The sequence below is a fragment of the Miscanthus floridulus genome, chromosome 8 (genome assembly GCF_019320115.1).
Source record: "Miscanthus floridulus cultivar M001 chromosome 8, ASM1932011v1, whole genome shotgun sequence".
NCBI classification, from domain to species: domain Eukaryota; kingdom Viridiplantae; phylum Streptophyta; class Magnoliopsida; order Poales; family Poaceae; genus Miscanthus; species Miscanthus floridulus.
The window spans coordinates 228013495-228026653 of record NC_089587.1 but is presented as its reverse complement, the minus strand read 5'-3'; positions in this window follow the sequence as shown (position 1 = coordinate 228026653).

The window sequence follows — 13159 nt, the reverse complement described above, 5'->3', positions numbered from 1 at the left end:
GACAAAGAAAAATTGCCGGTGGCACACGGCGATGCCCAGTCATCAAGCTCCGCTCCACCACTCCCTGAGGAACCAATCCCAGCGGAGCAGAGTCTGGCGATGGCACCATCCCCATATCCCTTTGGGTTGAGAAATGCCGCCGCCACTTATGCCTACGCTTACACTGCCGCTCACGAGGATGCCTTGGGACGCCGCCAGTGCTTCGCTCTCGACCTGAGCACCCACGCCGACTCCTCGGAGGAGGACGAGGCAAGGCCCGGAGTGTATTTCTCCGGACTCCATGACCCTGGGGCTATGCGACAGTTCTTGGCCGCAAGCGACTACTGCTTCGGCTACTTCGACTCCAACAACGAGGGCACCTACGACCCCACTCGCGAGTGTTTTCATGTCGGGCTCGGGATGCCGAGGGCGGGCGAAGAAGACGAGGGGGCAGGTAGCCATTCCTCGCTTCGCCCGGGTACCGGCGCCGCCACACCTCCGCGCATTGTCCTGCCAGCAGCGCGGGATGAGAACCTCGCTCCTGCGTGACCTCAATGCCCGGACCTGGAACAACTCCATGAGCTCCAGGCCAAGGTCGAACAAGACCGACTTCTTCTATAGCAGCTTCGAGACTCTCTCGAACAGGAGCAGCGAGGTCGCGGCGAAGGCGGAGGAGCCCGACGAAGGGCCCGCGATGTACATCACCGCATCCACGACGACGAAGGGAGCGAGCAACCCCTAGTCTTCAATCGCGCTAGCCAGAACGTCGCGGCTGCGGCAATGCTGGTCCGCGCAATGCCCGAGCCTTCTGCCACGGAGGGGCGGCGGGTCCGCGGCGAGCTCCGGGATCTCCTAGAGACCGCCGCGATACAGCAGGCCAAAAGTTCCGCCTCCCGACGGCACGGGGGCGCCTTGAACTTGCCCGCGGCCCCGCCTCGGCAGGATAGGGAAGCCTTGGTTCGTCTCGAGCCCGCTCGAGCACCGATAGCCCATAGGGTCCTCGTGCTTCTGGACCGCCTCGGCCATCGATGTGAGGCGCAGGGAGACCATGAGGTGGTCAGCAGGCGACGACGCCATGACAACAAAGGGCCCGCTCGGGGTTACCACCCGCACCGAGGCAGCCGCTATGACAGCGAGGAAGACCACAGTCCTTCTCCTGAACCGCCAGGCCCTCGGGTCTTCAGCAGGGCCATCCGCGCTGCCCTTTTCCCGGCCCGGTTTTGGCAACCAGCCAATCTCGCGAAATATAGCGGCGAGACCAACCCCGAACTCTGGCTTGCCGATTACCGCCTGGCCTGCCAGCTAGGTGGCGCGGACGATGACCTGCTCATCATCCGCAACCTCCCCTTGCTCTTGTCAGACTCAGCGCGAGCCTGGCTCGAGCACCTTCCCCCCTCACAAATCCACAACTAGCGCGACTTGGTTAGGATCTTCATCGGGAACTTCCAAGGCACATACGTGCGCCCTGGGAACTCCTGGGACCTTAAAAGCTGTCGCCAGAAGCCGGACGAGTCTCTCCGAGACTTCATCCGGCGCTTCTCCAAACAGTGCACCGAGTTGCCCAGCGTCGGCGACTCGGAGATCGTCCAGGCTTTCCTCTCTAGCACCACCTGCCGAGACTTGGTTCGAGAGTTAGGTCGAAACGTGCCGCGCTCCTCGACATCACCACCAACTTCGCCTCGGGTGAGGAGGCTATTGGAGCCATCTTCCCCGACAACGACGCCAAGGGCAAGCAGAGGGATGAGGCCCCCGAGGCCTCGGCCTCCCGCCTCCTCAAGAGAAAGAAGAAGGGGCACCTGGAGAAGCAGGAGGTCCTAGAGGCCAATCTGGTCACGGCCATAGAACGCAAGAATCCCCGAGGCTTCAAAGGCCCTAGGCCTTTCGATGACATGCTTAAGAAACCCTACCCTTACCACCAAGGCCCGGTCAAGCACGCCCTCGAGGATTGCTCCATGCTGCGGCATTACTACTCCAGGCTCCGACCCCCCGACAACGACGCCAAGCAGAAGGGCGCCGGCGACCGGGACGAGGACAAGGACGACGGGTTCCTCGAGGTACGCAATGCCTTCATGATCTTCGGTGGACCCTCGGCGTGCCTTACGGCACGGCAGCGCAAGAGGGAACGCCGAGAGGTCTTCTCGATCAAGGTGGCCACCCCCCAGTACCTCAACTGGTCTCGGGAGGCGATCACCTTTGATCGAGACAACCACCCTGACCATGTTCCGAATCCTGGGCAGTACCCACTGGTTATCGACCCGATCATCGGCAGCACCCGACTCTCCAAGGTGTTGATGGACGGAGGCAGCGGCCTCAACATCCTCTACGTCAATACCCTGGAGCTCGTGGAGATCGACCGGTCGAGGCTCCAAGGCGACGTCGCACCCTACCACGGCATCATGCCAGGAAAGCGCACGCGACCCCTCGGGCGCATCGACCTTCCCGTCTGCTTCGGCACCCCCTCCAACTACCGCAAGGAAGTCCTTACCTTCGAGGTAGTCGGGTTCGGGGGAGCCTACCACGCCATCCTAGGGTGGCCGTGCTACGCCAAGTTCATGGCAGTCCCCAACTACACCTACCTCAAGCTCAAGATGCCAGGCCCCAGCGGTGTCATCACGATTGAGTCCACATACGAACATGCATACGACTGCGACGTTGAGTGCATCGAGTATGTCGAGGCTCTTGCGGAGGCCGAGACCCTCATCGCCCACCTCGACCAACTCAGTGGCGAGGCGCCTGACTCCAAGCGTCGCACGGGGGCGTTCGAGCCCGCGGAGGCCATCAAACTCATCCCGGTCGATCCCGCCTGCCCCGACGACCGAGCGGTGAGGATCAGCGCCACCCTCGACATCAAATAGGAAGCCGTGCTCGTTGACTTTCTCCGTGCAAATGCCGACATATTCGCATGGAGTTCCTCGGACATGCCAGGCATACCGAGGGAGGTCACCGAGCATGCCCTGGACATCCAGGCTGGATCTAGACCGGCGAGGCAACGCCTGCACTACTTCGATGAGGAAAAGCGTAGGGCCATCGGTGAGGAGGTGTAGAAACTCTTGGCGGCCGGGTTCATCAAAGAAGTGTCCCACCTAGAGTGGTTGGCTAACCCCGTGTTAGTCAAGAAGAAAAGTGGGAAATGGAGGATGTGTGTAGACTACACCGGTTTGAACAAAGCCTGTCCAAAAGTCCCTTTTCCATTACCCCGAATCGATCAAATTGTTGATTCCACTGCAGGGTGCGAGACCCTGTCTTTCCTTGATGCGTATTCTAGTTACCATCAAATCAAGATGAAAGAGTCAGACCAGCTCGCGACTTCTTTCATCACACCATTCGGCATGTACTACTACGTGACTATGCCTTTTGGCCTTAGAAACGCAGGTGCCACGTACCAGCGGTGCATGACCCAGGTCTTTGGCGACAACATTGGGCAGACCGTCGAGGCCTACGTAGACGACATCGTGGTCAAGACTAGAAAAGCCAAGGATCTCGTCGACGACTTGAGGATAACCTTCAAATGCCTTAGAGAAAAGGGCATCAAGCTCAATCCCGAGAAGTGTATGTTCGGGGTCTCCCGAGGCATGCTCTTGGGGTTCATAGTCTCGGAACGCGTCATTGAAGCCAACCCAGAGAAAGTCTCGGCCATAACCAGCATGGGACCAATCAGAGACCTCAAGGGAGTACAGAGGGTCATGGGATGCCTTGCGGCCCTGAGCCGCTTCATCTCGCGCCTCGGTGAAAAAGGTCTGCCTCTGTACCGACTCTTGAGAAAATCCGAGCATTTTTCTTGGACCCCTGAGGCCGAAGAAGCCCTCGACAGGCTCAAAACGCTGCTCGCGAATCCTCCTGTCCTGGTACCCCCGACCACGGGCGAGGCCCTCTTACTCTACATCACCGCAATGACCTAGGTGGTCAGCGCTGCCATAGTAGTAGAGAGGCAGGAAGAGGGGCATGCTCTGCCCACGCAACGACTTGTTTATTTCATCAGCAAGGTGCTCTCCAAGGCCAAAGCACGCTACCCCCATGTCCAGAAGCTAGTCTACGCCGTAGTCTTGGCCCAGCGCAAGCTACGTCACTACTTTGAGTCTCACCTAGTGACTGTGGTGTCATCTTTCCCCCTTGGCGAGATAGTTCATAACCGGGAGGCCTCAGGCAGGATAGCCAAGTGGGCCATCGAGCTTATGGGGGAAACCTTGACTTTTGCGCCTCGAAAAGCGATCAAGTCTCAGGTCTTGGCCGATTTCGTGGCTAAGTGGACAGACACCCAACTGCCACCTGCTCAAATTCAGACAGAGTGCTGGACCCTGTACTTCGACGGATCCCTAATGAAGACCGGGGCAGGCGCGGGTCTACTCTTCATCTCGCCCCTCGGAGTACACATACGCTACATGGTGCGGCTCCACTTCGCCGCCTCCAACAACATGGCCGAGTACGAGGCCCTTGTCAACGGCTTGCAAATCGCCATCGAACTTGGGGCACGGCATCTTGACGTTCGAGGTGACTCGCAGCTCGTCGTGGATCAAGTGATGAAGGAGTCAAATTGCCTCGACCCCAAAATGGAGGCTTACTGCAAGTTGGTACGTCGCCTAGAAGACAAGTTCGACGGCCTCGAACTAAACCACGTCGCGCGGAAGTACAACGAGGCCACCGATGAGCTGGCAAAGATGGCCTCAGCATGGGCCCCGGTCCCCCCGAACATCTTCGCCAGAGACCTCCACAAACCTTCCATTGACTACACCTCGACGACAGAGGGGGGCCCACCTGTGGAACCCACGGTAAAGCTCGATGCCCCCTCTGCTGCCGAGACCCCCTCGACCGAGCCCGAGGTCATGGAAATCAACACCGAGCCTCCGTAGACCGATCAAGACGCGGATTGGCGAATCCCGTTCCTCGATTGGCTTGATCGGGGGGAGCTTCCTGGCGACAGGACCGAAGCACGATGGCTTGCGCGCCGAGCCAAGACCTACGCCCTCTACAATGACGAATTATACAGGCGAAGTCCCTTAGGTGTCCTCCAACGATGTATCGCTGCCGAGACGGGCCGCGCCCTGCTTTGGGACTTGCACGCAGGTGCTTGCGGGCACCACGCGGCGCCTCGAACGCTCGTAGGGAACGCTTTCCGCCAAGGATTCTACTGGCCGACGGTGGTCGCCGACGCTACCAAGCTAGTACGCTCCTACGAAGGATGCCAGTACTATGCTCGGCAGACACATCTCCCGGCCCTGGCCCTACAGACCATCCCCATCACATGGCCGTTCGCTGTGTGGGGGCTCGACATGGTCGGGCCTCTACAAAAGGCCCCCAGGGGCTACACCCATCTACTGGTATCAATTGATAAGTTCTCCAAATGGATCGAGGCTCGTCCGATCAATCGAATCAAATCCGAGCAGGCAGTGCTGTTCTTCACTGACATTATCCATAGATTTGGGGTCCCCAACACCATCATCACCGACAATGGGACACAGTTCACCGGCAAAAAGTTCCTGACGTTCTACGATGACCACCACATCCGTGTGACCTGGTCGGCCGTAGGACACCTAAGGACCAACGGCTAAGTAGAGCGTGCCAACGGCATGATCCTACAAGGCCTCAAGCCAAGGATTCACAACCGGTTGAAAAAGTTTGGCAAGAAATGGCTCGTCGAACTCCCATCGGTTATGTGGAGCCCGAGGAACACTCCGAGCCGAGCCATGGGGTTCACGCCTTTCTTCCTGGTCTATGGGGCCGAGGCCATCCTCCCCACCGACTTGGAATATGGTTCCCCGAGGCTACAAGCCTATAACGAACAAAGTAACCGCACCACCCGAGAGGACGCCCTCGATCAACTAGAGGAAGCCTGAGACGTCGCGCTACTACACTCGGTCAAATACCAGCAGAGCCTATGGCGCTATCAAGCCCGACGCGTCCAAGGCCGAGACTTGAAGGTAGGCGACCTGGTGTTGAGGCTAGCACAGAGCAACAAGGGCCGCCACAAGCTGACCCCGCCATGGGAAGGACCGTACATCATCGCCCAAGTACTGAAGCCCGGGACCTACAAGCTGGCCAATGAGAAGGGCGAAGTCTTCACCAACGCTTGGAACATAGAACAGCTACGTCGCTTTTATCCCTAAATTTCCAAGCATTGTATATGTCGTTTCTCGAAATACAATTAAAAAGCGTTCTTTAGTTGGTCTAATTTTTTGAAAAACCCCCCGAGCCCATCGTAGGTCTCGGTAATACAGTAACACGACAAGGGAGACTCGGCACTGCCTCAGCAGAACCAAGCCTCCCTCGGGGGCTAGATGGGGGACTCCCCCCTAGGTCCCACGCACCATTCTTCAGTTGTTTTTCGCAAAAATTCCTACGCCAAGACTCTAGCATGCTCTGGCGAATCAGTTGTAAAAACCCCTCGGACCAAGGTCTGTTTCCTAAGCAAGAGGCCGGTAGAGTCGTGAGACGGCCTACGCCTTCGGGCTACGGCACTCCCTCACTACCTCTCGCCCAAGGGACGGCTTAGGGCCCAAGGGGGTGTTTTGCAAATGAAATCTGATCAGGAGCAACAGAGGGCAGAGGCTCGGAAACATGAGAAAAACAACTAAGAAACACAAATACTTCAAAAATAAAGGCCTCAACGGCCACGAGCGTTACGACACAAACATAACTCCTATTCTATTTTTACATAGCCCTCGAGGCCTAGATCAAGGCTCAGGGCCTTTAGCACCGGTGGACGGTAGGGGAGGAACCACCTCCTCTTCGAAGAGCATCGCCAGCGCCGTGCCAGGGCCTTCCGCTGCCTCCATCAGCTTCGTGACCGCCGCGTCAGCCTCCTCATCATCATCAGGCAGGACATACCCATCACTAATGGCCGGGAGGTCGACGCCGACGTAGTGAGAAGAGATGACGGCCAGCGCGTGCTTGACACTCGTGTGCAGCGCTCCTCGGAGCCGCTCGCGCATCTGGTTGCTCAGCGCGATCAAACGGCTCCCTAGGGAGCTGCCTGACTGAACCCCTTCAACCTTAAAGGCCTCGCAGGCGGAAAGAGCAGCACGCTTCAGCGCCTCATGCTCCCCGATCTCGGTCTCGAGCACCGTTTGCACCGTGCTGGAAGCCTTGGCTGCTCGAGTAACCTCCGCCTCTGACTCTGCACCATGGAGAATAGAGTAAGGTTGTGCGAGGGAAAAAAACAACCTAAACTAGGAGAGGAAGCCCATGGAACTCACCCTTGGCCTTCAGCTCCCAGTGTCGGGTCTCGACCTGGCAGGCCTTGGCTTTCTCCTTCCAGCGCAGGGCCTCGGCCCTAGAAGCCTCGGCCTCCTCCTTCAAGTGCTAGGCCTCGACCCGAGAAGCCTCGACCGCCCTAGAAGCTTCACTCCCCAGCTCTGCGTCACACAAGGGAGTTAGGGAGCGAACATAAGAAAAAGAAAACAAAATGAGGGGACTAAAACTCACCCTCGATCGTCCCCCTCCAAACTACAGCCTCAGTCCGCGAGGCCTTAGCTGCAGCAAGGGCCTCATCCAAGGCACCTTTCGTCAGCTGGTGCGCCCTCTGTTCCGCCCCTAGCTGCCCCGCGAGAGCCGCGGCCGAGGCCGTAGCTTCAACGGCTCGGCCCCTGAAGGCATCCCGGTCGCTGACCGCGTGGGTGAGCTCCTCCTCCAACTCCTTAACCCGCGCCGCCAGAGGGGCAAGTTGCGTCCGAGCCGTGGCCGCCTCGACCTTCGCGTCGGCACAACGAAGGCGGAGGTCTTCTACCTCCGCGCTCCGCGCCGACAGGAGCTCATTGGCACCGGCAAGAAGGCCCTTCTGCCGTTGAAGCTGGTCCCAGACGCCCCTCTCCCGCCGGAGAAAGACCGACTTCCCAAGGGACCGGGTCTCGAGCTCCTGGGGAAGCAGAACAGGGGTCATTAATTGCAGCAGAACCAGAAAAGGACAACGTCACGTGAGAAACGAAAACGCGAACCTGGGCGACTCCGGGCAGTTCGTCAGCCACCACGGATAGGGCCGTCCGTAGCGACCGCTCCGCCAGCTGGTGATATTGCTCAAAGGTGCCCCAGCGCCTGCCCTTGGCTGTATCCTCAAGGGTGAACAGAGGCTCCCCCTTAGGGTCATCCCGGCTCCACCACAATACCCACGGGTGATCCCACCCGCGAGGCTCGGGTCACGCCCGCACGAGGGCCGAGCTTCCCTCATCCAAGATTGGCGCCGGCTGCTCCACGGCACCGGCATCCTCGGCGTCGACCACCTCCTGCGCCTGGGAAGTATCATCGGAGGAGATCGGATAGACCTCCGCCTCTCGGGCGCTCTCTCGCAACAACGGCAGCCCCTGAACCAAGGGCGCCACCGAGGCCTCCACCGCCTTCATCTCCACCTCCTGGACAGACGGCCTCGCCGCCATTGTGACGGCCTCGACGGTCTCGGGGGCTCCAGCCTCCGCCATCGTGGCCTCGGAGGACGTAGAAACACCGACCGCGGCCACTACGGTCTCGGCGGTCTTGGGGGCCCTGTCCTCCATCGCCTCAGCCTCAGAGACCCCAGGGGGCTCGGCAACCAAGGGCACGCCGGCCCCATCCGACTCGTGAGCCTCGCCCCCACAGGGTAGAAGCGCTCCCTCCCTCGTCTGTGTAGGGGTCGCCTTGGCAGCCCCTCCGTGGGCGGCCGGCTCCTTCGGGTCGACCCTCGCCGACGCCGCGCCACGTTGGATAGCGGCTTGTGCCTCCGCCACCCAGTGGGCGGAGGAGCCGGGGCTCGCCTTGAGCGCCTTAAGGGGCGCCAACGGGAGCTCATCCGCAGGCCGCTTCTGACTAAGGAAAAATAACCTACAGGGTCAGCGCGAGACCAAAAAAGCGAACGGAAGGCACTATGACCCTGCCAAAAATACACTTACCTTGAACGGGGCGGCAGTCGCTTCGCCATGGCAAACCTCATCCGCAATGGTGGAGGCGGCGGCAGAGGCGTCGCCTCCGTATCCATCGGCGCCGGTCAATCCTCAACGGGCCCCGGCGCCCCTTCGGTCCTCTGTGGGGGCGGTGGCGTCGTCTCCACCGCCACTTACTCCACCACGGCCGCTGAGCCCATCGGGCTAACGACGCATTTGCCCAACGCTCACGCCTCGAGCGTGTCGGCCTCAGCCCCGGAGCGGGCAACCGCCGGCCCCGGGTCCGCTTCTCCTCCTCCTCTCGGGAGTGCCGGGCTGCTTGCCAATGCCCCGGCGCCACCTCCACTACGTCAGGAAGGTGGTCCAGGGGACCTCGCCCCACCTCGCCCCTGTCATCCCCGTCCGAGGCCTCCGTCGACAGCGATGTCGACGGGGATTCCTCCAATGGGAGACCATCCTTCCGTTGTTGACGGCGGCGCTTATCCAGCTCCTCGCGCGCGAGGAGTTGCTTCGTGCACTTCGCCACCTTGGCGTCTTTCCGCTTTTTCTGCACGTCGGCGTGCGCGCGGTTGATCGCCCACCGCCTCATGTCCTCGGGAACGGGCGGCGGAGAGGGGCGCACGTCCCTCATCCCCTGCAGGAACGACGGACGCGCATAAGGAAACAAGGGGTAAGGGGAGAATGAGGAGGCTCGGAGGCTACAGCGGCACACGACTTACCAGCGAGAGGAACCCCCGCGACGGCCGCATTACGATAGGGGTCAAGTTGCCGCCCCTCAGCTTCGCCTCTACCGTCTCCCCCACCCGACGAAGAATTTCCTCGTCGGAATGGGTAGAGGAGGACATCCGGGTGCCCTCAATGGGCTCACCTGGCTTCATCTCGAACAGCCGCCTCCACTGAGCCATCAGCGGCAGCACCCTCCGGCGGTGGAAGGTGGCCACGACCATAGCTACGGTGAGACCATGGCCCCGCAGCCTCGCCAGCCCTTCCAGAAGCGGCTGCAGCTTGGGCTGGTCGTCCTTCGGGACACCATACTTCCATCTCTCCAGGCAATTCCCCACAATCCGCCCAGTGTAGGGGGGAAGTCCACCGTCGTCGTTGCGAAGGTAGAACCAACTCGTGTACCACCGGCGATTGGACGACGCGAGTTGAGCCAGGATGTAGAGGTGCAGGCGGTCCTGGCGCACTTGGAGAATGCAGCCGCCGGCCCTCATCGCCTTCCTCTTACCCGACGTGCCCGTCGGCTTGGTAGTGTGCCCCGCCCGGAATAGGTGGAGCCACAACTCCCAATGGGGAGCAATCCCCAAATACTCCTCGCAGACGGCAATAAAGATAGCCACCTGAGCGATGGAGTTGGGATTGAAGTTGTGAAGCTCCACGCCGTAGTAGTGCGAGAGCGCCCATATGAACCGATCTGCCGGGACGCCGAGGCCGCGCTCGTGAAAGGAGACGAAGCTTACGACGTAGCCGTCGTGAGGCCTCGGCTCTAGCTCGCCGTACGGAGCAATCCACTCTGGCCTGGTGGGATCTGTCACCGGGCGAAGGAGTCCACTGTCGACAAGCGACTGAAGCATCTCCTTGGTGACGTCCGACGGATCCCAGGGGTCCGCCTCGACAACGACGATGTCGCCGGCCATGGGTGTGATGGAGGAATCGGGTGCGGCGGTGAGTTTTTCTCTCTCTCCCACGCTCTCGCTTTTTTCTCGCTTTCTCCCTAGGCTCGCTCTTCTCCCCTCTTCTTCCCGGCACCCGCTGTTCTAGCGATGGCTCGATGGAGGCAGTGCTAATGCAGGCAAGGTAAGGCGAGGAGGGGCAAGACGCTTCGGGTATTTATGCAGGAAGGAGGCGAAACGAACGGGCGACGAAATCAGGGAATTTTCCCCCCTGACCCGGCGCAGTTAACCACGAGCTGATTTTGCCGGCCCACGCGCCCATGTCTTCCGCATTAAATGCGAAAACAGTTACGTCCCATCCACCACGTCACGCTCGGCCACTATGGCAGCAGGCGTCGTTTCGCTTCCCTAGGAAACCGCCTCAAAAGGTGCGCCACCCATTGCCGAGCCAATAGGGAAGATATTCCCCACGGCCTATTCCTTTCATATGAAGGAACCAGGCTCTGAGCCTATTACGGTCCAGGGGTTCGAAGGCTGGGCCCCATGAGGTTTCGACAGCCACCCCAGGATAACAGAGTCAGGGACGACCGCGGGTGAGCCTATACGGGGCCGAGGCCCAAGCAAGCGAAACGCTTGGGACACCCAAAGTCGTGTCCAAGACCGGTAGGAAGGTCTCCGAATGGGATCCCACCGTAGGGAGGCACCGAGCCACCGAGGCCCAGCGAACGGCCTCGACACCCACTAGAGAAATCCTCCGGTACTCTTGGAGTGCATCTCTGGACCGCTAGCCGTCCTCTAGCGAACGAGGTTCGGGCCTCCACTCGGACTACCCGATAATAGCTCACCGGAAGTGCCACCGCTTGTGCCCACCGAGGGTAGCGAGGCACATTCCACCCCTCCTTCTGAGCGAAAAGGAAGCGTGAGGGTCGTACAAAAAGTCAGGGGAACCCTCGACGGCCTTCTTGCTCTATGCAGAGGCTAAGGGGCTCTCCCTGCAACCTTGCCGAGACCCAGCGACCCCGGCTCGCACTCAAAGGGGCTCAGCAAAACAAAAACCTCCTTCCGAGCAAAAAGGAAGCGTGAGGGTCGTGCAAAAAGATAGGGGAGCTCCTGACGGCCCTCTCACCCTATGCAGAGGCTAGGGGGCTCTTCCTGCAGATACGCGCGAGACCCCATGACCCGGGCTCACGCCCAAAGGGGCCTCGGCAAACAAACCCTCACGCGCGAGGGGCGTATAAAAAGCCAGGAGAACTCTCGACGGCCCTCTCACTCCACACAGAGGCTAGGGGCTCTTCCTGCAACCTTGCCGAGACCAGAATGGGCTCGGCAAACAAACCCTCTGTCCGAACAAAAAGGATATGTGAGGGTCGGATGGAAAGGTCAGGGGACCCCCAACCGCCCTCTTGCTGCAGGAGGAGGCTCGGGGGCTCATCTTGCACCCAAGACAAAGACAAACGGTCCAGGTCCACGCTAGAGGTTTCATTACAAACACGATAAAGGGCACCGAGCCCGTTATGGTCCAGGGGTTCGAAGGCTAGGCCTCCAGAGGTTTCGACAGCCGCCCTAGGGCAACAGAGTCAGGGACGACTTTGGGGTGAGCCTACGAATGGCCGAGACCCGAGTGAACAATCGCTCGGGGCGTCCTAAGTCGTGTCCGAGACCGGCAGGGAAGTCTCCGAATAGGATCCCACCGTAGGGAGGCACCGAGCCACCGGGGCCCAGCGAACGGCCTCGGCACCCACTAGAGAAACCCTCTGGTACTCTTGGAGTGTGTCTCTAGACCGCTAGCCGTCCCCTAGCGAACAGGGTTTGGGCCTCCACTCGGACTACCCGATAACAGCTCACCGGAAGTGCCACCGCTCATGCCCACCGAGGGTAGCGAGGCACATTCCACCCCTCCTTCCGAGCAAAAAGGAAGCATGAGGGTCATACCAGAAGCCAGGGGGACCCCTGACGAATCTCTCACACCGCACAGAGGCTAGAGGACTTTCCCTGCAGCCTCACCGAGACCCCTGCAACTCGAATTCGCACTTGTGGGCTCGGCAAATACGATAAGAGCTCCTCACTCAAAACGCGAAAACGAAAAAAGCCCCTGGAGGAGTAACTCCACTCCTCTAGGGCCTCGGGGGCTACACCCGGTGGGTGCGCTCGCGCGCACCCACCGGAACCTCAAGAAACAAAACCCAATTCCTACGGGAGCGGGTATAAACCAAGCCTCGACAAACCCCCAAGGAGAGTGCACGCACTCCCCCGGAGGCTCAGGGGCTACTATCGGGTACCTTAGAACGGGGTACCCCGAGCGAACATCAAAGGGGTCGCTCAAGTCTCATCAAAAAACAAAGCTAGAAGGTAAGCCGTGAGCCCCTCACCCGCCACGTCCGAGCCCACTAGGCCCACAGCCTCGCCTCGAGCCCTACGCAGGAGGTCTCGGCGTCCTAACGCGATCTCAGCCTCACGCGAGGCTCTCCACGAAAGGCCTCGGCAGGGGGTGCATTCTACGTATCACGCGAGGCTTCTCACGGAAGGCCTCGGCAAGGAGTCCGATCTCCGTCTCGCACGAGGCTCCGCTCTCCGTCTCGCGCGAGGCCTCATTCTCCGTATCGCGCGAGGCCAGCTTATCCATGGTTCGTCGCCCCCGCTGAAAGGTCCTTGTTGGTTTTGGTAATTGAGTGACAACCTAGGTGGACTAATTGTGTTTATGTGAGATACACAGGTGATTAGTCC